Source organism: Notamacropus eugenii, chromosome X, assembly GCF_028372415.1.
Source record: "Notamacropus eugenii isolate mMacEug1 chromosome X, mMacEug1.pri_v2, whole genome shotgun sequence".
NCBI classification, from domain to species: Eukaryota; Metazoa; Chordata; class Mammalia; order Diprotodontia; family Macropodidae; genus Notamacropus; species Notamacropus eugenii.
Window position 1 is genome coordinate 4011002 of NC_092879.1, and position 20135 is coordinate 4031136.

General features: G+C 40.3%; 1 long non-coding RNA gene across 1 annotated transcript; it reads right to left on the minus strand.

The window, feature by feature from the left end:
- Positions 1 to 13973: 13973 nt before the first annotated feature.
- LOC140516015 (uncharacterized) lies at positions 13974 to 19429 on the minus strand. Its single transcript, XR_011971240.1, has 2 exons — positions 18955 to 19429; positions 13974 to 14983 (listed from the first exon to the last, which is right to left on the minus strand). It is a non-coding gene; the product is annotated as an uncharacterized lncRNA (long non-coding RNA).
- Positions 19430 to 20135: the final 706 nt, after the last annotated feature.

Here is a 20135-nt window from a genome sequence, read left to right on the forward strand (position 1 = left end):
CTCCCTTTGTTGTGAAACCACACAAATCACTCCCTAAAATCCCAATCTTTGAAAAAGCAGATTAAGTTCTTTCTCTTCTCCAACCATTTGTGTGCTGTACTAGCCGAATAAATGTTTCCCATTTTTGCACTTCAAATTCATTCCATCTGTTCACTCAGACGCTGTACTCCGATTGATTATTCTGCCAACTAATTAAATGGTGTGAGAAGTGTTATGGTATTGTGGGCTTGGGATGATTGCCCATTACTACCACAGAGACCAAAGTTAGCCATCAGAATCCCTTGTGTTCCACTCTCTCCAGGTGATTGAATCGCGAGTTTTGTGCCCCAATTTAAATCAAAGTGTGAGGGAAGACCCTCAGGGTTGCTGGACAAAAGAGAATCAATTACTACTGACATTCATTCTGAAAAATGGGGGCCCAAAATAAGCATCAAATGGTGCTTGTGAAGCAACCTGTCCAATCAATGAGAGCTGAATGAGTTGAGTTTAAGGTATGGAAAAGACTTTTATGAAAAAAATATATCCAGTAAGCCCAAACATATGTAGATTTTAGCCATCAAAATTTATCTTTCTTTAGGAAGAACACCCTCATGTAAGGGAGTGATACCTGATAAGGAGAGAGGAGAGAAGAAGAGAGGAGAGGAGAGGATGATGTTATGGTCCTCTTCAAGAGTGAAAGATGTCATGGTCTTTTTTGAGAATGAAGGACAAACCACACAACCACAACCACAAATTCCCACCTGCAGCATGAAGTCTTTTCCAGTCATCCTTCACTTTACTCCCTTTCCTCAGAGTCTTCTCACATTTTTCCATAAATATATTGTTTGTACAGAGCTGTTGGTATGTTGTGTCCTGCATTAGACTAAGATTTGTGAGAGAAGACATTTGTTGATTATCCCTTTGTTGGTAGAACTTAGCACATTACCTGGAATTGTTGCTTGTTGACTCAATGAGTGACCCAAAAAGATGCATCAACATGTGCTTTGCTGTTTGTTTGTTTCCACATGACTTGCACCCTTCTATTTGTCCTGTCTATTAGAATGTGAAGTCCTAGAGACCTGGAACTGTGTTTCTTTTCTGTTTCTATCCCCAATGCTTAGGACAGTACTTTCCACAGAGTACGCACTTAGTGTAGGTGTTGTTTTATCCATTCACCCATTCTCATCTCCCCCCATACTTTCATATATTTTTGTTGACATTTTAAATCTCCAGGCAACCTCATTTATTAGAGCTGTAGGACTATGACAGAGTCGATACAACCCTGGCCTGGTTTCCTTCCTTCATACCTGAAGAAATGACATCACTGTGTTTGGGTCAATATACAGTGTGTTTAAATGTGGCTGATCAGATCAGTAGGAGTACAGAAGGCTCTATCACAGGTTAGTCACAAATAGTCCATATGAACTTTTGAAATGAAGATATCTCAAAACTGATGCATCTTATGTTGCTTTTGAGCTTCTGCAATTCCACTCTCTATGAGAGCACAGTGTCATCTTCCATGCATGCAGGCCATACTGGGCATTCTTGTGCTCTTGTGTCCCATGTCTCACAACTGATTCCAAAGTTCTTCAGAAAGACCTTGAGAGTGTCCTTGCATCACTTCTTCTGAACGCTATGTGTGATATGTCCCGAGCAACAGAGTTTCAACAGGGATCACCTGGAAGAGGGCATGATCTCATGCGAGAATAGAAGAGAATACATACACCAAACTGTTCAAGGCATAGCCTGGGCAGGCTTGAGAACAAACGATTGCTCTGAGCCTCTTCAGGAGTCAACTTTTACTTAAAAATTGACATCATGGTTACATTCCAAGAAAAGGAGAGGTAAAAGTACATTTTCTGGCAGAGGACGTATAGATTGAAGAGATATGCATCGCATAACTTTTATGATGCTTACAGTATTTAACTTTTATGACTCATTGTCCTGTCTTCATGACATATAGTTCTGTACAATTTACTTAGGGGATTTTCTGCCCAGCTGGGTCCCCAAGGAGGCGTGCTTGACCTCACAGTCATGTTCCTGTTGATGCAGGAGACATATGCCTCATATACGACTTTTCCTGCTTGTGATGCTTGTGAAATCAAAGTAGGTTGGAGTTGAAGCAGTTGCTTCCCCCATTGCCTCTTCTACCTCCTGCTGTGCTCCAGCTGTGGTGAACTCCTGACCAGCTGTCACCCCAGTGTTCAAATATCTCTTTCTGTCTTCTTAAGTTGCCTGTTTCTGAAAAAAAAACATGGCTCACTGTGAATTTTTCTTGAATTTACCAACCAGCATTTGGTTTGGTGCATTTTCTGATTCATTGTGTAGGAGAATGTAAAAGACCTAAGGCAAAAGGAAATAAAGCTAAGGCATTTCTCATCCCTACTCTACAACTGGAAAGCAGTTTATTCAACTGTTACTAGGCTGTAGTTGCTACTGATTACTTATGGTGGGGCAATTACCCTTCATTCAGACATGTTAATGAGGAGTTAGGGGATGAATGATGCTTCCCAGTAGAACAAGGTGTGTAGGACAGGCAACTTCTACTGCTAAATGGAAATGATATATTCTAAATCACTCTCTCCCAGGTTCCTATAGCCCCTGCCACTATAACTAGCTGGGATACTTACCTTAACAAGAGTGTCAAGTCTACCACAAATGGTCCTTTAAACTAGCCCTAACTGGAAAATCGGCCATCTTAACAAGTTCTCTGAGCAAGGGGTTTGCCCCTGCCAATCACCAGCTTCTTCATAATGCCTCTGGTTGCCAAGGTGGGGTATCTTACCTCCTCAAGGAGTTAGCCTTTCCAGTTCAGAGTTATTCTTGTATCTGACTTCGAGGATAACTTATCCAAAGGGTCTCAAATATTTTAAGGAGAGTTTCCTGCTGATTCTCTTCATTATTTCTTCCATGGTGATAGTCATGTGATTATCCCACCATACTGCTCCTTGCATGTCTCTTCCTTCTCTATGTGCCTGGCTCCTGGAATGGGCACATCTCTTCTGGGTTCTTCTCCTCTCTGCCTTCACCTATTGTTTCTTCTTCTCTCCCTGCCCCTCCCTCTCTCTCTCTCTCTCTCTCTCTCTCTCTCTCTCTCTCTCTCTCTCTCTCTCTCTCTCTCTCTCTCTTCCTCTCTCTGTCTCTGTCTCTGTCTTTATGTCTCTGTTTCTCCCTCCCTACTTTTTTCCTCACTCTTAAGTGGATTATCCTTCGTTCCTACTTTGCTCCTCACATGCATATGTCTCTCCATGTACTTTCATCTACTGATTCTGTCCTCTCTTTATGTGATTTTCCCTATTTCCCCTATGCTCCCTATTTGTGACCTTTCCCTCTCTTCTCTCTTTACCCTCTCTGTCTAGATCATAAAGAAAGTATTATTATACAGAAACCCAGAAGACCATGCACATTTCTTAAGTCAAAAATTTCTCCAGGATCCAAGAATTTCATCCCATTTAACCATTTCTCTGCAATGGAGGAAGTGACTGAATCTAAGGCTGCTCTTTGTAGTTTCTTCGTTTCATCATGTAATCTCAGTAGATCAATATGCTATTGTGCCTCCCCTAGGCTCCTAGAACCTGAGCTCGAATGTAGGGTCAGGTATATAGGCTTGAACAATATTTTATAGGAGTTATACAGTATTGTGATACATTAAAATGACAAGTTAAGGAAAACTGTTCTTCTATAGCCTGTACCTGTTTTCCAAGCTAGAATATGGACTCTTTTAGCCTATCTAATTTGCCATGGTAGGTGGCATTCAAGCTGTCTTGAGTTTTCCGTATGTAGTTAACTCTAGCATGGGACAGAACATCTTAATTGAATAGATCATAAATACAATAAGATGACAGAGTTGAAAAAGTTTCAATTGAAATTGTGACCCAGGATATCTGTGTTTTCTTTACCATTAACATGCTATAACATAGTATATTTCCACAAAATATTAATATATGGAAAATCCCATTATTCAAGGTAATGTCTTGGGTTAACGGTCTCACGAGTTATGCCAAATCAGCCTCATCTTACCTTGTTGACATAAGAAGAGGTATTCTCTAAGTTTACTTCAGAGAAGAAAGAGACAGTTAGGTCCAGGCTCTTCTGACTGAATCCAAGTTCTTGCCCTTATTAAAGTCCAAAAATGATATTAAATATTACCATTTTCTCCTTTGGGTCAAAGGCAAGCCATAGACTTTGCCTATAGATGAAGAAAGGTATGGAAAAATCTCTAAATAAGCAGTTCTGGGCATGCGAGGGGCTCAGGTAGGGAGAGAGCTGTTCTTCGTGTATGGTCTGGGGTGGACTCTTCGGAAAGCTGTCTACATCTGATGTCTTCTTTTTCAGGCCCCTTAAAAATTGGAGGACGAGGCCTCCTGTGGGGTCAGATGTGAATTCAGGGGCAGGGGTAAAGGATGTGACAGACGGATGCAAGAGTCCGTACAGAAAGATCTGACAGGGGCTCCCCGAAAACGTGATTTGATATTTGAGAGGAAATATTACAACATAACAAACATAGCTAAAGTGACATAAAACTAGTTCAGTTTCCCAGATGCGCAGGGGTGAATTGAAACAACACAATAAGGTTTTTTTTCTCAAAATACATAAAATTGCATAATTACATTAATTTCAGTACAGATTAAACTTTGATGTCTCACAATAGACTAATTCTGAGAAGGGAGATTTACACGTCACCAATATAAACAAGAAAACTTAAACATGAACCATACAAATTAATGCTAACTACCCAATTACCAATGTTAAGTAACATTAAGTTCCTGGAATCCCAGTGATCCATTCTTAATGTCCATTTAAACGTCACTTTTTGAATTCCAAATGTCTCATATAGTTATCTGATGCCTAGATATCCTCTCTTTTACAATAGATTTTATTCTTGGGACAGTTCAAGAAGGGAATTCTGCTTCTCTGGTTCAGTTCTGAAATTCTCAGATAATTCTGACAATATAAATTTGCAAAATCCCTTAGAATTGGTTCTCTCTTTTTAAAAACTTCATGGAATTTCAATTTGTATATCATTTGATATTCTATTCTTACCTAAATCCTATACCTGACATAAGAATCGTTTAAAATGTGAGGGTCTAGTCATAAAATTAACTCATCACCCTTTTCAAATTATTGGACAGGTACTTTAAAAAGAAGAAATAATTTCACTTGTTTTTTTTTCACTATCTTATAAAAATTTTGTGCAAAAATCAAAATATGAGACCTTATTATCAAATTGTTATATAGTCATATACATCTGTATATAATTCATAGACGAATCAGTCTGATACCTTTGCTTTTCTCAAAACTTGCTATTCTCTTTTATTAGACATCTATCACATTGCATCTTTTTCTTCTTACCTGATCTAATCATTCCCACCTTTGGAGGATCTTATCACCATATTATATTTATTTGGCCAGGAAACTAGGGTAAAATTGCAAGCTATTCATTCCTGCCTGTCAATATAGCAACTCAGAGATGTTCCAATATTCATTTATTATTTAATCGATTTAACTTTGTACTTACACAATTTCTTGTTTGTAGAGATTTGCTATAGAAGAAAAAGAAGGAGAATGTCATATATCTTAACAGAGGGAAAGGAATTCCTTAGCTTTGTTTGATTCCAGGAAAGTGGCATTATCTGACAGTCAATCGTGTGGTCACTAGGTGCTGAAAGCAAGACTAAGATTTCTTAATCAAGTTTTGGATTTCGTTTTACAGAAAGGAAATGGCACATTTGGGAAATAGATTTAGGAAGATCCTACCCAAGTTGTGTCCAAGGGCATCTCCCAAACCTTCCCAGGGATCCACCCTTCTCAACCTGCAGCATATGCCAGTTGGCTTTATGATAACTTAGACAACTATTCCTGTAATCCGAGCTTCAAAAAATAGTAAATTGCAATCCCAGTCTTAAATCGCAAATAAATATTAACTGGTATCATTCAGATAGGGCCATCTCAAATTTGACTGAGCTATGAATTTTCAAATCAAGCTATAACACACTCTCCAAACATACTTAAATCATTGGCAACTGATGAAAAAGAATGCAGAACAATTATCTAAGGACAAGAGGGGAAGAGCTAACCCACATTTGTCCCCAAACTTTACTATCTGCCTTTCGCATTTTCAATCAAACTTTTAATTATCTGTCCAAGTCTCTTGATCCAATTCCTCACATTATCCAGCTTTCCTTGTTATTTTAGCCATAAGACACGATAGCTCATAAGTTATTACTTTTTGAACAAAGCAAAGAGGTTAATGGTTGACCTTAAAGATTGATGGGTTTGTGTGTTTGTATCACAAGTTTGTCATTCTTCCCTAATTGCACTCACTATGGAAAAATAAGACACTTCAGAACTTAAATCTTTTACATGTAATAAGTTCAAATACAAGTATTAACTCTTGCTTGGACCATAGAATGACAACAAATTCAGATCAAAACAGCAAGATTTCTTCCGCTTTGCAACTTAATCTAACAGCAAATTATTTTGAAAATTTAGTAAATCTACTTCATATGTCTGGCGTTTGAATAACATGTCCAGCCCATCAGAGTTGCTTTTTCTGCAGTAATTCTACCTATTCTTAAGTGCTTGGCAGTTCAGCTTGAGAAAGGACCTCAGTGTTTGCCAGGTGATATTCAGAATCTTCCTAAGACAATTCAAATGTAAATGATTCAATTTCCTGGCATGGAACTGGTATACTGTCCAGGTTTCACAGGCACATGGCAATGAGGTCCATACAATGGAGAGTGGGTTCCAACAAGAAGAGGTATGTATGTCTCTTGTTAGAGGAGGTTGTGTGCTCCAAAGTGCTTTTCTGAGGGTAATGTTGAGATATAATGGTTTTGGTTGGCTTCCCTGTAGCTAGACACATTGCCTATCAGACAAAATGTTGTCAGATCAGGGCCAAATTGTGTGGCCGATTGCTATTGGGAAGGAAAAAATAGCTGGTGGCAGACAAAATATTGTTTGGGGGACATAGCAGGACTAACCTTCAAAACTGTTATTCTCAGTATTTTTCTCAGAATAAATTCTGTAAGCCTATAGCCTTCCTTAACGGGAAACTCATTATGGCCTCAAAATCATTTGGGCTAACGTGAAAACAATGATTTCCACCCTGAGAGTCTATAAACTACAGCGTCCCTAAAGGGAAAGCTATCATGGTCATCTCAAGAAGACCAGGCCTAGTTTTATGGCAACATGGGATTTTTAGGCAAAACAAAGGACCCTGCCTAGGTCACAGAGGGTACTATGGGCATCAGGGTGGGGAAGACACCTGGCATAACTCCTTGGACACAACTCCTGCGTCCTGTCTTCTTCCACCATTTGCATATCTGGTATGTTCTACTACCCAGAAGGAAAGAGGTTCTTCTTCAGTCTGTACAGGTCAGTCTCATGGACATCACTAAGATATTTTCCCTGTTGCAAACAACCGGATAAGAAAAACAATGAGATAAGAGGCTGGAACTGAAAAAAACTGTCTCCAACAATGATGCTACGATTCTAGAACAGCTCCTTCATCAAGAACAAGGGCTTCATCAACATGTCGAGTCAGGCTATTTTCTTATTGGACCAAAGACAGAAGTTCGTATATAAGATCATATTCATTCAGATCCCTACTCAATTCTCAGTTCTCATTAGCATTAATCTGTTCGGTGTGACTGCATAAGGAGTAATGACCATCAGCAATTAATAGCAATTATTAGGGAATATGCTCATCTAGTTAGTTGTCTAACAATAAGTAAAAGAATAAAAATGTACTAGTGCACATTTTAAATAAATCATAAAGCAATAACTAGATAGAATAGGTTCTTATAGCAGGCATCTACAGTAGACCTCAAAACTTTAATGCAATGTTCACTATTTGTTTACCAGCTATGCATGACCGCAAGACTAGTGACAAAGATATATCTCTTCCTTGTTTTGCTCAAATTTCAAATCCAAGGTGAGCTTGGGTACCAGTGTATGAAGTGTCCTCCAATTTATTTTTGGTATTTTGTACTGTTTGAACCATCGAGAAATCCATTCATCTCATAACCAGTAGAGTCATGTAGTCAGCAGAGATATCCTATGCTTTGTCCAACCACTGATGTCCCTGGCTGATGCATAATTTTTGGCCCTCAGAACATGATCTATCAACCAATGGGATGTAGTATTTTATGTTACCTCTCCAAAGGGTCCAGGTATTGAACCTGGTATCAAACTTTATAAAAAGAAGGTCTTAGAGACCAGGAGCATCTCAGATCATGAGGAGAACCTGAGATCCACTGCATTAGACAGAGCCACAGACCCTTTAATAAAGGGTTAATGACTTGAATCTCTGCTTCAATTTTTTACAGTCTTGTAGATTGGACCACTCTGGACCCCACACATGAAGCTACAAGAAAACCAAACTTCTGAGGGCATGCAATTAATATTCCTCTGCCTTTATCTATTCAAAAGTGTTGTAAATGGTTGAAAAAGTGATGTGAATTGATGAAAGAATGCATATACCAACAACTATCATTTCATATGGAATTTGTACTGATTTGCCATAGAAAAGGGATGAAAAAGATTTAACAGTTAAACTTCTTTGTGAAACCTCATATCACCTTATCACCTTGGAGATGAATAATCACTTCTCTCTCTCTCTCTCTCTCTCTCTCTCTCTCTCTCTCTCTCTCTCTCTCTCTCTCTTTCTATATATATATATATATATATATATATATATACATATATATGTATATATATATATATACACACACATATATATATATTCTATTACAATCTCTCTATGTTCATTGATATCTATATATTACTCATATATGTTTTCCCTATATTCATAGATATCTCTATAAATACTCATATATTCTCTCTATACATTTGTGTGAGTGCATGCAACTACAAATTCTCTCTCTAAATATTCCTAGATGTGAATACTCATATATTCTCCATAAATTCAGATAAATGAATGCTCATTTATCCTCTCACAGGGAGACAAGCAGTGGAGGCTATAATAAAAGTTTAATGAGACGTCCAACTAAGGCAAGTCACCTGGATGCCATGAAAAGATGAACCTGAAAGGAGAAGGACAAAGAGGTGAAAGATAAAGAGTCCTGCACAAGTTTCACTCTGATTCTTGTAACTCTCAATGGCAGTGCACTGTCACTAGCAAAACAAACAAACAAACAAACAAACAAACCAAAAAACCATTTCTTTTGGAAATGGACCTCTAGGGGGCAGAGCAAAATGGCAGAGCAAAACTAGGCACTTCAATGAGTTTTCATTCAAAGACCTGCAAACACCTGCAAAAAATGACTCTAAACAAATTCTAGAGCTACACAATCTACAAAATGACAGAATGAAACAAATCCCCAGCCAATGACAATGTGGAAAATCGACAGGAAGGGTCTATCACACCCAGGCACAGAGTAGAGCACAATTCTGCATAGGCGGCACCAGCACAGACTGGCCAAAGCAAGCCTCAGGGGATTGAATCATTGAGAGCTGTGGCAGTTTACAAATGGCTCAGGCCACAAACACCAAAAAGATCAGTGGGAAAACTCTGTGGGAACTAGGTGAAAGAGGAGCCTGAGTTCAGCCCTAGTCTCAGGGTGGTGGTGGGGGATGGCAGTGGTAACAGCAGCAGTAGCAAAAGCTGCCTCCAGAGCTTTGGGCCCACAGACAGTAGGGGAATGAGCAGTGAGACAAAACCCCTGAAGCCTGGGGCAGTGTTCCCACCCCTATCCCCACCCCCACTGGAAGCAGAGTTCTTCCTTGACAAAGAGATAGAAAGTCGAGTGTTTGTCTGGGAAGATGAGTAAACATTTGAAAATAACTCAGACTGTAGAATCTTCCTTTGGTGACAAAGAAGAACAAAGCATACAACCAGAAGAAGAAAACAAAGTCAAAGTTCCTACATCAAAAGCCCCCAAGAAAATTATGAATTGAACTTAGGCCATGGGAGAGCTCAAAAAGGATTTTGAAAATCAAGTTAGAGAAGTAAGGGGAAAATTGGGAAAAGAAATGAGAGTGATACAAGAAAATCATGAATATCGAGTCAACAGTTTGCTAAAAGGAGATCCAAAAAACACTAAAGATAATAACACCTTTAAAAAATTAAACTAAGGCTAAAAGAGATGCAAAAAGCCAATGAGGAGAAGAATGCCCTAAAAAGCAGAGGTAGCCAAATGAAAAAGGAGGTCCAAAAGGTCACTGAAGAAAATAATTCTCTAAAACTTAGAGTGGAGCAAATGGAAGCTAATGACTTTATGAAACATCAAGGAATTGCAAAACAGAACCAAAAGAATGAAAAAAAGTAGAAGACAATGTGAAATATCTCACTAGGAAAATCATTGAACTGGAAAATAGATTTAGGAAGGGTAATTTTAGAATTATTGAACTACCTGAAATCCATTATCAAAAAAAGAGCCTACACATCATCCTTCAAGAAAAAGCGCCCTGATATTCTAGAACCACAGGGAAAAATTAAAATGGAAAGAATTCACCAGTTGCTCTTGAAGGGATCCCAAATGGAAAAATCCTAGGAATACTGTAGCCAAATTCCAGTGTTACCAGGTCAAGGAGAAAATATTGCAAGCAGTCAGAATGAAATAATTTGAGTATCGTGGAAATGCAATCAGGATAACACAAGACCTAGTAGCTTCTACATTAAAGGATAGAAGGGATTATAATGTGATATTCCAGGGGTCAGAGGAGCTAGGTTTCAAACCAAGAATCACCTACCCATCAAAACTGAGTATCATACTTCAGGGGAAAAAATGGTCTTTCAATGAAAAAATTCCCTATTGAGAGAAATAATTAATTTTCTATTATATGAACAATTAATTATTAAATTAACGTTGATGTTTTTTCTTTCTGTTTATTTATTCAGTGACCAGTCTCTGTAAATCATTCAGCCAATCTCTGAAGGATACAGCTCCTAGATGAGTTTGGTCTAATACTTGGGTTATATGGTCTTGATCTCAATTGGCATCTCATCCAACCTGAAGACCTAACTTTTGCTTAGGGTTTAAAGAGAATCAAATCCAGGTGCATTGAATCCCCCAGTCAAGCATGTGCACACCCCTCAACCCCCCTTCCCTGTGCCTTTGCAACCCACCATTGCAGTCAAGAGGAACTGTGCTAATGAAGGAGAAAATCAACCAGAGCGGTCTAGGTAAAGATGGAGTCTTTGTCTGAATTGCTGGAGGTGACTGTGTGTGTGTTCATCCTCTGTTGCCACAGAAGACCACACCATCAGTGAAGTGATGACATGACTTGCATGTGACTTTATTTTGAGTGATGGAGGGCTGTGCAGGTCACCATCCTCACTTCTCCTCCAGAGCCATCTGAATCCAGTGACCAGATATTCATCAGGATGACTGGAGATGACCCAGAATGAGGCAACTGGGGTGAAGTGACTTGCTCAAGGTCACACAGCTAGTGAGTGTCAAGTGTCTGGGGTGAGATTTGAACTCAGGTCCTCCTGATTCGTGCACTGGTGGTCTATCCACTGCACCAAGTAGCTGCCTCCGGGAGGTGACTGAGGCTCATGATCAAGTCACATTCTCAGCAGAAGTTGTTGCACAAGGGATGGCCCCTTTAACAAAAAAAATAAAATAACGTGAAATTGGGAGGAGAAACCTTCAGGGTTCCTAGGCAAAAGAGAAACAATTACTATTTAGCATTTAAATTCACTCTGTGCTAGGTTGCTGTGAATTTGTTGTCCAGTGTATGAGCTCCAAAATGAATTGGTTTTGAGACTTGATCTTTGAGCAAGAGAAGTAGCCAGTAAATCCAGAGGAAAAAAGACAGGTTTTGCGGGTGGAAGACAGCAGGGGGAAGAGGAGGACAAGGAAAAAGAGAAGGAAGAGTAATTATCCAAGCAGACATTTAACAAGGGCTAACTGATTAACTAAAGCTGAGTGTGGAAATAAATTTCATCGTAACTCACAGAACTACCAGTTACTGTGTAAGTTTACTTCCTGATTCCTTCTTATTCCTAAAATCCATCAGTGAACTATTAGGAACAAGATCTCCTACCCAGATTTTAGAATTCCCTGCTGTCTGATAGTATTCTGTCCTGGTAACAATTAATATTATTTTTGAGTTTTAATAAGGGAAAAAAACCTGAAGTAATCAATCAGACTGCTTAGTTTGTCTCTAAAAATGCCCTTTCCTGTGTCAGCAACTTGAAACACCTGTTTATGACAGGATACCTACAATGAGAATGGTAGAATTTTTCTTATATACCAAGACAGATGAAAACAGACATCCTAGGATCATAATTTCCAACTGGCTCTACCTTGCTAATTGTCTTGTCTCATTGAATTGACAAATTATACAACTAAGAAAATTCCTTTCTTGTTGTGAAGTGTATTTAAGCCTGATCGTTGTTCCATCAGGCAGTCAGAATTTTCCTTCCACCTCCATGGCCATGTAACCGCTAGCGTTAAGGGAATAAATCATATGTATTTAGTCTCTTTGCCTTTTTTAACCACATTTCTCAGTCGACAGTTATGGTGCCATGACTTGGAGTGGAATTGATGGACAAGGAAGAAACAATTCCCCACCTTGCCAAAGCAAGAGACTTCTGTGCCTCAGAATTCATTTTTCCTGAGGTCTTCAGCCTTGAAGGGGTCAGCTAAGTCCTCCTATTTCTAGATTCCAAAGAACTCCCACTAGTTTGGTTGAAGTCTGAAAATTTCCTTTAAATTAACTTTGGAGTGGGACCCAATTGTGGTTAAATCGCTTTGCATTACCTACTTCTCCTTTGATGATCGGTCTTAAGAAAGTTAGTACCAGTATTGTTACCACTAGTGTCAATTAACTAAAAGTAACATAAATTATGTTGACCATGATCAGACTTTTTTGACCTGTCAAAGTTAATTTGTCTTAAAACGAAATGAAGGTTTAAGGTCAAAAAACTTCTCGCCAGCAGTGGGAATGTTCTCAGCTTGAGTTTGCTGACATGGCTGAGGAAAAACAAAATACAGGAGTCTCTTCCTTTCAGGCTGCCAAAGGTGCTTCAGCACCAGCCAAGTCCTGGCTTGCTCCCTCTACCTCAAGGGCCCCAGCTTGCCCTTCCGTTTCACTCCTTCTACTCTATTCCTCACCTCCTTCTTACCTTCCACTTTCCTTCAAAGCTTTGTTCTGGGAAGGAGGCCTGCATCTAGCCATTATCTCTTCCCTCCTTGCCTTCCCTTGCCTGTTCTACCCCTGAGGAGGATAACTTTGTTCAGTTTCAGTTGCCTCCTCTTGCTTCTCCCTTCCTACTTTCCCTTAAGGGCTCTGGTCTTGAGGAGGACGGTTACAACCCGCCCACAGGCTAGAGGTCTCAACCTGTTTTCAAGGGGCTTATGCCTTTAAGGTAGTTAGTCAGAAACATAAGGAGCACCAAGGCTCCCCACCTCCAACAACTCATAGAGGTGCTCCCAGCAAAGGGTGCAGAATCCACCCTTATTCTATCAGATCTTGAATCCTTGGAATCCCCTTTCCTCGGAATAATAATAGCCAATTCATGATGGGGATTTCTAACCAGCTTCTGATTACCTCTCTCTCTATTGTTAATTGTGAGCTCTGTATTTGTCCTGCCCTTTGTTGGCAAGTCGTCTGTCAGTGTATGTCTCTGTCAATATCATGTGTGTTGTAAACAAGTCTGTTGTCTTGTAAGATTGAAAACGCAAGAAGCCAGAGATTTCTAAGGGCTTCAGCTAGGGAAACAAACAAACCAACAAACACAACTTTTCCTTGTTGTTCTGCTCTGGCCAACCTGGAACTACAATGGAAAGTTAGATACAGCTAAAAATCATTTCAGGAGATTTTGTAGGTTGTGAGATGAATCATTCAAAATTTGGAAACTGATCATTTGGAATTATTGGAAAAGAATTTCAGGAGTTCACCTTGCTAAAATGCTATGGTGACGGCATAGCTTACTGAGAGGAGCAAGTCTTATGCCTGACCAGCTGGCTGCTTGTCTTCCTGTGAAGCTCGCGAGTAAAAGAATGAGGCGGGAGAGCGGGTCAGTAAGCAACTCCGATTTATTCCAGCAAGCACTCTGATTATATAGTCTCTGCCAGCCAGCCCAGTGAACCATGGTAACACACACAAACAAACCCGAAACTATAGAAATGAACACAAGCTGGAACTATAGTGACAACAACAAACCAGGGATGGGGCCGTCCCTTCCAGCGCCATCTTGTTCACCCTTCCCTGCTCCGGACTCGGTTCACCTGATGTCCATCAGTGTGGCGTCCCAGATGGTGTGGCGGTCAGCGCCCCTTACAACTCCCCCTTTTTGTTTTAGACCTGATGACCTTCACGGGTTTGTACATCTCTCAGCTTGAACTGATTTTCAGTAAGCATCTTCATTGTATCTTTTACAGTTCATAGGGCATATTTGAGACATGCTGGTATAAGACATATAACAATCAGGATAACAATACCTCCTGACAACAATGGACCTAGCCAATTAAACAATGAGGTGGAATGACCAAAAAGTTGCATCATGTCTGAAACAAAATTTTCAGGTATTAACTTTTTTGTCCCTTGAGTATTTATATCCAATGCCAATTTTTCCAACAGTTTCATTTCACTTGAAACTTTGGCAAGTGTCAAACCATGCAACTGAGCCCTTATTTCTTCCCAATAAAATTCAGTATCATTATACAATTTGTTCATCATGTAAAAATGACAATATCTGTAATCACATCTTAAAGCCAATTGTGTTTCTATGGCCTGCAGTCCATCCCCAATTGCTATTACATCATTTTATAACATTAGAATTGCCTGATAGACAAACACCAAGGATAGCCCTTCACCAGTCCTGTAAAGTTGAAATGTCTACTAATGTCCAAAAGTCCAATACTGGTCCTCGGCCTGGCTCACTGTTAGAAGCAGTAAGATGCAGCTGACTAATTTCATGGCTCAGGCGTTGTAGTTTCTTCTGCTTTCTCTTGCGGACTCCCTGTGATTTCTTCCTGGTGCTGTACAACCTGTAGTCTTTTCACTGGTACCCAAATCTCCTTGTCACCTGTAAAGATACAAGCATAACCCTTGCCCCAAGTTATTATGGTATGTGGTCCATGCCATTGCCCTTCCTGATCTCGCCACATGGCTGTCTGTCCCGTGGCCTGAGGCGTCCATTCCAATCTTTTCTTAAAATCATCTGGTGGTCTGCCTGATCTGACCATGTATTTCATGGCAGGCGTAAGACCGTGCTCATCAAATTTTAAATAATTGGTAGTGTAAAGTGCCAATTTTAATTGATCATGTGCCGTGGACCTGGGTCCCGAAGCTCCCCCTTTTTGTTTTTGGACATATTGTTTTATGGTGTGGTTCACACGTTCTACTGTGGCTTGTCCTGTGGGGTTATAGGGGATCCCAGTCACATGAGAGATTCCGAATTCTGAGAGAAATTTTTGAAAGGCCGAAGCAGTGTATGCTGGGCCATTATCAGTCTTTAATAGTCGTGGGACGCCATGGGCGGCAAAACATTGAAGCATATGACTACACACATCCTTGACTGCCTCTCTGGCGCGTAGAGTAGTCATGGTGAAACCAGAGAAAGTGTCTATAGACACATGGATATATTTAAGCCTCCCAAATGAAGCTATGTGAGTCACATCCATTTGCCAGATATCATTAGGATGTGATCCCTTAGGATTGTACACTCTGCATGGCATCGGTGGCTGGAAAGGAATGCATGCTGTGCATGATTTTACAATCTTTCGGGCCTCTTTCTTAGCAAGTTTATATAAATGTCTTAATGATTTTGCTGATATATGAAACTTATTGTGAGCCTGCTGAGCTTCCTCAGTGGTTTCTAGGTATACACCTCCTGATACTACTTGATCCACAACCTCATTTCCTTCTGCTAGAGGCCCTGCTAGATTGGAGTGTGATCTTATATGTAAAATGTGGAATGGGAACATACGTCCTCTTATGGTGTTATGGAATTACACTAGCAACTGTCTAATTTCTAATTGAGTTGATATGCAGGCAGTCTCTAGGTCTGGTATAAGTGTGGCTACATATCTACTGTCAGTAATGACATTGATAGGCTCATCAATTTCTAAAGCCTTCCAGACCACAAATAGTTCGTTCTTTTGGGTGGATGAGAACGGAGTATCATATACCTGCAACCATTTATCTTGATATACATATGTGGCTGCTCTATTTAATTTTGTGGCATCAGTAAATACATTCTTTCCTATGACCGGAGTGTCATGGTGTTTCTCAGCCCATGTCCATGGTGTTTCCTGGTATATGCTTAGAGCCTTATTTATGTTCCCTGTTTTGAAGTTTTGATTAATAATGACTTGCCATTCTGGGTATTCTGTACAGCATTTCTCTACTTGTTCTTTAGTGTATCTACAGTAGATGACATCAGGATCTCTTCCTATCAGTTTCCTCTCTCTCTGAATTGCCTTGTAAACCACTTGTGCAACTAGTACACAGTAAGGGACACAAGCCTATTGTGTACTCTCTTCAAATATATCCACTCTAATACCCCTTCCTCTTGGTGAAGGCATCCTGTGGGGAGTTCCACAGTGGAAAGGATAGAGATATACATATTTTCTGTTGGTATATATCTCCTGGTGCTAGCCTCTATGATTTTTGTTTGAATTTTGGAGATGCACTCCAACGCTTGAGGAGTCCATTCTCGTGGTGAATTTAAGTCAGGATCTCCTTTCAGCATGTCATACAATGGGTGTAATTCACCTGTAGGTATTCTTAATTGTGGTCTGATCCACTGAAGCTCTCCTATCACCTTTTGCATATGATTGAGAGTCTTGATTTTAGACACATCTATTACAGGTGATTTAATATGGATTTGATGTTCTAATATGGTGTGTCCTAAGTAATGTATAGGCAGATCTTTCTGTATCTTATCAGATGCTATTTTTAAGCCCTCTTTGAGGAATTCTCTCTCTGTCATTTGTAATGTCATTTCTAAAATTTCAATGTTATCATGAGCTCCTAAGATATCATCCATATAATGGAGTATCAACACCTGGGGAAATCTCTTCCTGACTGGGTGTAATGTCTTGTCTACATACCACAGACAAATTGTGGGACTTTTTCATTCCTTGGGGTTCTATTCATCCTTTCTACCCGGCCTGAATTCTGGGGTCCAAGTACATGTACTCAAGCACTCCACCCTGTCTCCCTTTAAGCAGATGGGACCCAACATATTTTTGGGATAAGGGATGAAGGTCTCGGCTTCTGAAACTGCTTCTTGCTGAGACTGGACGTAGAGCTGACCCTGCCTCACAGGGTCCCAACATTGGAGGGGTTAGGTATTTAACCAGTATGAGGAACTTGACGATTCAGAGGGTGATAGGTGATATTACAATTCTCGAGAAAGGGACGTCCTTCCACCTGGTGGAGGGAGGCAACTTACAAAAACTGAAGCACAATTTTTATACCCTAACACAGAGAATCCAACTTAATTGCTCATGTGGCTTTAGAAAAGAGGGGAGATTGGAGTATCTTTTGGGTACCTTCCAAGCTTCAGCTACAGCCCACAGCACTTTCACAAAGAAAGCTGGTAGCTGGTAAGGGGGGGCGGGGAACCAACCGACCGTCCACAAGCCCTGGATACCTGAAACTCAGGTATCTAAGGAGAGAGACGTTATGGAAGGGAAATTTTATTTAGCCACTATGCAAGTACTCTGCTACATCTTCTCACAAATGAATAGATGATAACAAACCAGATTCTTAGGTATTAAAGAATTCCTAAATATAAAACATCTTTGACTCTGTTTGAATTCAGATAGGAGTGAAATTTTCCAATCATGCAGTATCAGTATTATAGCCAGACAACTTGTGGCATATCCTTTCAGATACTGATTCAATGCAGATAACTATGCCCAATTTCAAACTTAAACAAAAATATTTATGGTCCCAAATGCTTTTACCTTAAACAGCAAATTTCACTAATCCCAACTTAAAGCCCAATACAGTTATTTGTATTCCCATGGAGTTGAAATAAGCAATGAAGATTAACAGGACTCACATACATAAGAGATTTCATTTCAGATCCTTCTTTCTCAAATTTAAAACTTGTCCTGATATAAAAGCCAATTGTTACAATTTTTGAGCAAGTCACATCATTATTTATGAATTATACAAGCCAAACAATTTTCTTAGGACTGATGACCGTGTTCACATGAAAGGAGCCTTGGCAGTTTTACAAAATAAAAGTAATTGGCATGGATCCCATGCCTGACAACCCCAAACATATAGGAGGACTGTTCTGAATGGGCAGAACCAGTCTAAATAAATTATTACTGCATTCATTTCTTTCCACACATAGTAATCCATTAACAATTTTAGGTTTAGCATTAATAACAGGCAAAGGTGAAAATACCTGGTTTTCTAAATAACATAACTTTTCCAACATCTTTTCGTTTCAGCAAAATTCAAATTACAAATTGCTTTCTCTAACATCATTTCTGGATTACAGAGTAAAAGAAAAATCTTGATGGTTCTAACTTTTACTCAAGAAAATTTCACATCTGTGGCCTCTCCTTAAAAATGTTTTTGAAAGAAAAAGTTGTGAAACTGCAAGTGGAAGTGAGGGAGACTCTGGAACAAAGTCCAGTGGTGCCAAGTCTCCTCCTTTTCACCTGGGAGTTTCAAAGCCTTATCTCTGAGGTGTCTTTTCTCTTTCTTCAGTAGGTTTCTCAATTTATCAGTTAGCTCTTTAACACTGTCCTGCAAATTCTGCACCATCTGTCTGTTCTTCCATCTCTCTTCTAAGTTTAGATATATGAGTGCTGGCTGCCTTTCTGGGCTATTGTCCCTTGTACTACTCTCTGACTCTGACGGGGCTGTCTGTGAGGATGTGATGAATGTTCTCATTTGCACTGCCTTGCCGCCGTCTTCTATGAACACATTCTTCAGCATGTTATATAGAAAGAATGTGTACTGACCCTGACTCAACTTTTGTGAGCTTTGCCCCATTTCAATCTTACTCACGATTACACCTCATCTCACCGAGCTGAATGTGTACGTCTTCTCCTGCGTCCGCTTCTTGGATCCACTTTCCGGAGGACTCGGTGAGGCAGACAGGCTACCGTTTCTTGTCGCCCTCAGGTATCAGCCTTTGACCCTGTCCTGATAGCTCCTGTACACTGTCTAGGCTTCTGGAGAGCCTGACTCACCCGGAGGGTACTGAGGGACCTGATTCCCTCAGCTGAGATTCCTGAGGGACCTAATTTCCCTCGGCTGAGTTTCTTAAGGGACCTAATCTCCCTTGGGCGAGTTTCTTAAGGGACCTAATTTCCCTTGACTGAGCTTCCTGCTCCTTCCCCCTGCTTGTGGCCCCACGTTGGTGGGTGCCAAGTTGCTATGGTGACAGCATAGCTTACTGAGAGGAGCAATTCTTATGCCTGACCAGCAGGCTGCTTGTCCTCCTGTGGAGCTCGCGAGTAAAAGAATGAGGCGGGAGAGCGGGTCAGTAAGCAACTCCGATTTATTCCAGCAAGCACTCTGATTATATAGTCTCTGCCAGCCAGCCCAGTGAACCATGGTAACACACACAAACAAACCCGAAACTATAGAAATGAACACAAGCTGGAACTATAGTGACAACAACAAACCAGGGATGGGGCCGTCCCTTCCAGCGCCATCTTGTTCACCCTTCCCTGCTCCGGACTCAGTTCACCTGATGTCCATCAGTGTGGCGTCCCAGATGGTGTGGCGGTCAGCGCCCCTTACACTAAAACACCCCTTCCCAATCCTGATAATTTAGCATTCTCCACTCCCTCCCAGAATTAAGAGAGTATCTCAGAATGGGGATTTTTAACAGCTACAAAGGTTCAAGTTAACCTCTGTCATTTAAGATCAAATTACAGGGAAGAGAATTAAGGAGAAGTGTAGGGAAAGCAATTCACAGGCTGGTAGTGATTCTAACAGTCATGTGCACTTGGGCACCTTGTAGCCCACCCTTGTAGGAAAAGCTTGAAAATGTTCCTCAGGTCCTATATATTCTGCCCATGCTGTCCCAGCAGCTGAAACCTCCCCAGGCTCAGGAAATTCTGCAGCTCTGGGGCAAGGAATGGGTGGATGGATCATGTCCGTGGAGAACATTCGCTAAGCCCTGCCTCCAAGAATTATCACCACTGGGACACCAGCCTTTCTGCTCTTGGTAAACTTTACACTTCTCTGTTCCAGTT